The sequence below is a fragment of the Gopherus evgoodei genome, chromosome 23 (assembly GCF_007399415.2).
Source record: "Gopherus evgoodei ecotype Sinaloan lineage chromosome 23, rGopEvg1_v1.p, whole genome shotgun sequence".
Lineage (NCBI taxonomy): Eukaryota > Metazoa > Chordata > Testudines > Testudinidae > Gopherus > Gopherus evgoodei.
Window position 1 is genome coordinate 2,568,427 of NC_044344.1, and position 4,930 is coordinate 2,573,356.

The window sequence follows — 4,930 nt, forward strand, 5'->3', positions numbered from 1 at the left end:
TCGGGGTTGCAAAACTGTATGGAGGGCTAGGTAGGGAAGGCTGTGCCTCCCCAAACAACCTGGCCCCCAACCCCCCCTGCCCCTTACCACCACCTCGGGACCCCACTCGCTATCTAACCCCTCCTGCTCCCTGTCCCCTGACTGCCCTGCCCCGACAGGTCCCTGGGACTCCCAGGCCTATCCAACCTCCCTGTTCCTCATCTCTGACTGCCCCCTGCCCCTTATCCAACCTCCCCACCCCCTTACCATGCCACTCAGAGCAGCAGGACTAGCAGTCGTATCACTGTGCTTCCCAGCAGGAGCCAGCCACGCCACCCAGAGTGCTGGTGGCACGGGGAGCTGAGGGGGAGGGGCAGGCCCGTGGGCTGTAGTTTGCCCACCTCTGATGTAGAGTATAGAATTGTTCTTTCCCTTACTCTGACTTTTGAGACTTTATCCGCAGTGCAACTGTCATTTGGTCAGAGAGAGAAGAGAGGTTGTGAGAAGGACTCTAGTCCAGCGGTTCTGACACCCATGTGTGGTGAGTGACCCCGGGGTCAGTCCACCTGCACCAATCGCTCATTATTTATCCACAGTGGAAGAGCTTCAACAGAAGAGACGGAGGGAGCCCGGCATCAGAGTATCCCAGAGCTCAGTGATTAGAACATTCATGAAAGGTGGGAGACCCCTATTCAAATCCTCCCCTCCCAACCCTCCGGGAGAGCAGGTGAGTTGTACCTGGGTCTCCCACAGCCCAGAGGAGTGCTCTAATTATTGGGCTAAAAATTATAAGGTGGGTGGCAGCAGCACCTCCTCCGAGTCTACCAAATCGGGTCACATTTAAAATCTGCTCAGTCAGAGGCTGTCCATGGGATCGGGTCCTCCAAACAACTTAGGTGGATTCACACTTGCCTTCCCCCTGGTCATGAATTGCTCAGGGGTTTAGGTGGGAGATACAGTGTCTGGGCAGCTAGACAGAGGCACCGGTGTATGTGCCCAGAAATTTGGCACCGAGTGAGTTTAGGCACATACAGAGTTTGGTGGATCATAGTGGAGACTAAAAGTGGGAAGGACTTCTGAACCCAAGACTTTGGTGCCTGTGTGGCGATGGGCCGGAGTTACTTATGTAATTGATTCTTGCAAATATTTAGTTTTCTTTGTTTTGTGCTATTAGTGCAGAGGCTCTTAAGTCTGAAAACTGACAACTGTCAGTATTAAACTGTAACTTGCTTTAACCTATTCTTACTCCAACAATTAAAGTAACCTCTCTGTAAATTTGCTTAATTTCTGTTACTTTTATTTGAGTCTGTTCAGTTGCTCAAGGGTAAACATTGTGCATGCATCTGCCATTATATTATTCTCATCCCATTTTGAAACATATAATTAGCAACAGAACACATACAGTGGGGAATTCCCCTTGTTAAAATCAAATTATAATAATTATTGGAAGAGGATAGAAAGGCAGGGCTGTTGCCCTTCTTAACTGATTAACGTTTTGGCGCTAATTAGCACTTTTTATATTTCTTAGTAGAATGGTTACTTTAGATATAAAACATGGAATACCTGACACACTAGCTCTTTTTATTCTCCCTGGATAGCCCTGGGATTTTTTCAAGTTATGCTGCTTAGCTGTATCCAATCAATATTGTATGCTCTTCAGAAATGAGGAAGTATTGGTGCTATTGGCTGAGCTCCCATTCAGTAAATGGTAAGTTATTCCTTTGATTAGATGCAGAGATTCTTTTCTTCTGTAATAAGACTTTGCTGACATTAAGAGACCTAGTTATTGTGAGCTCCTATGTTGTAACAGCTTTTATCTGATCACCACTGAGCTAGAGTGAGGAGAAATGTCCCCCTACATTATAACACAGTTAAGGATTGCATAGGCATTATATAATTAGGTACAGTATGAGGCACATTTGTGAGAATTCCCCTGAAGTATCAGAGGCCAAGGTTGGAAGCCTTTAACGCTGCTGTTTTGCAGTGTGCCCACTAGTGGGGCTAGGAGCAAGTAGGCCAAATCTGTTTCTTCTTTCCCTGACAGCTCTCAAAGCTAGGCCTCCAATACCCACTAGTGGGTTTTTATTAAAAGTTTTCAGAGTGGTTCAAGTAGCCCAGGTAAGTAACGCCACTGGGGGGTGGGTAAAAGGCTCACACGAAGCCCAGGTGTGAAAGCATAAGAAAAGGAAAAGTGCAGAAAGCTTTGAGTGATATGGGAATAATCTCAACATCAGGCCCTGATCGGCAGAGGTATTTAGGGACCTAAAGCTATAGATAGGCACAAAAGTGTCTAAACAAGTTAGCTGCCTCAAGTACATTGAAATCCTTGGGATTTAGGGGCCTAACCTGCTTAGGCATGTTTGAAAATCCCACCACGTGCCTGCCTACACCTTTCGGTGCCTACAGTGCCTTTTAAAAAATCTGTCCCTAATTGGCTGAAGTTGGTTTTCTATGTAACAGGGAAGTGCATTTCTTTTAGACTAATGCTACTAATTTGGAAAAATCACTTGAGTATCCTTTGGAATACTTTTGTAAAGCTCATCCATATCAAGTAGGATATGCATTTTTATGTAAATAGCTGTTTATTTAAGAAATAATCTCCAGGGAGACCAAGACAAATTAAATATCAAAGTGAATAAAGTAAATATCAGCTGTTACATGGGTGGTAACTAGGATGACTCACTTGTGTGGTCGGGGATGAAGGTTAAATACCTTCTAGTTAAATGAGGCTGCCGTTTAAAACATACATCAATGTTGTACAACAGTTCAGGGCAAGAATTGAAGAAGAAGAATGTATCTATGTGAAATTTAAGCGGGGAATTTAGATAGGCAGAATCAAATTGCCTAAGCCAGAATTTTGGGATACTGAGGTTAACACTTGTCCATCCACACAGCAATGCTGTGGTGTTTTAAATGCTCATGAAGCTCAGAGGACCTTTGTTTTGTGCTTCATCCAAAAGAAAGCAGGACACCACCTCCCAAGCCTGTGACAGGGCATTGGCTCAGAACCAGTGCTTAAAGTGGTCTGAAAGAAATGGGGAGTTGTAATGGGTAATCTGTCCCCTTAAGGGTTGTAGGGCCTAGGAGGTTAGCCAGACCACGTTCCATAGAATGCCCCTATGTTAAGGTTTGGGGAGTTTTGACATCCCCAAAAGCTTAGGAAAATGGGAGGGGCAGTTACAGGGAAAGATCCTGGGGGAATAGTTTGTGTTTGTGGGGAGGAGGGGAGACCTGGTCTACTTTCCCATTATGTCCCTGGACCAGGAGCCTTGAACAGAGAGCAGGGCAAGGCTCCTGTCTCTCCCAACTAACCAAGACCAGCTCTGGGAAAGAGGTCTCTCTATGTTCTCGGAACAGGGAGATACCAGCAGGAGAAGGGGACCACCAAGGGGAAAAAGACTAAAATAAAAAGATGCCAGGGGTGGAAGAGGTGATAGGCCTGAATCAGGGAGGACAGCCCAACCAGGAGAACTCTGGCCAAATCAAAGTTTATTAGGATTATTTTGTTTTGGTTTTAACATTTAGTTTATAGGAAGCACCAGCAAAGCAGTATTCTTTCGAAGTCAAGAAGAGACTTCCCAGAATGCTTTGAGGCAGACAGAACTGTGGCTAAACTGTTAATGCAAATTGACTCTTTCCCCAGGGTCCAGTCACCATGCTCCAATGACTCTTTAGTTAGTTACACAGAGCGGAACAGCTTCAGCAAGAGAGAGGAGGGAGCCCTACGTCAGAATCTCCTATAGCACCAATGGTTAGAGCACCTGCATGGGACATGGGAGACCCAGTTTTAAGTGCCTCCTCAAACAGGGGAGAGAGAAGATTTTATTTGGGGTCTCCTTTACCTCTTGGTGATACATATAGGGGATTGGATACTGGGTCTCCCAGGTGTGTGCCCTGACAACCAGGCTGCAGAGTCATTCTCACTCTGCTTGGCTCTATGAGTCTTCGAAGATTTATATACAGTGGAACAGCTTCAGTAGGAGAATTTGATGAAGAGCCACATCAGCGTATCTCAAGCTGTTCCACCTGGGTGGTGAGGGAGACCCCTGTTAAAATCCTTTTTCTTCCCCCTTCTCTGTCTGAGGAGGAATTGAACCTGGGTCTCCCCACATACCAGGCAAGTGGTCTAGCCTCCAGGTGAAAAGTTATAAGATGTAGGTGGCAGCAACCAGTATATGTGAGATTTTGAATGGGACCCGATTGGGAGGCAGCATCTGAGCATGCCTACCTGATTGGGCCTGTGGCCAAGATAGGCATCTGTCCACCTGTCTTTACCTGATCTGTGGTTCATTCGGGGGCTGAAGTAGGAGATAGACAGCTGGGTGCCTGGAGTGGGGCCACAGTGCACGTGCACAGAAGCAGAATCTTAAGCACCTAGGGAACTTTTTTCTGCAAAAATATAGGTGCTGATTGTGTTTAGGCGGCAGCTGAGCTGGAGTTTTGTGTGTTGCAGTAGAGCCTAAAACTCTGGGGGCTAGGCACTGAAGTACCTTTGTGGATCAGGGATTCTCTCTAGCAATGGCTAATCAGCAGTATCTCACATAGGTTTAATTACAAGGATTACCACAAAGCCCAGCCATTGATGGTAGTGGGGATTAATTTCCCTAAATAGGGTAGTGTGCTGAGGACTGTCAGAGTGAATAAAGAGACTCCTTCTGGCTTATTGAGCTGATCTGGGAAACACAGCTTCAGTGAGATGAAAAGGAGAATCTGGCTCTGGAAGCTTCTGTCCTTTATCTGCACCTTTGCTTATCCCCTCGCCAAAATAAAGATGCATTTCCTTAATAGAAGTAGCTACCAGTGCCAAACAAATAGTTAGGTCAAAACAAACCAATCCCAGGTTCATAAATCAATGAGTGAATTACTGAGACAGTTCGTCTCCATTATATGGAGCCAAGGCAAGAATCAGAGAGAGATGGATTAATGAATGAGGGTCATGAAGGACTACAGC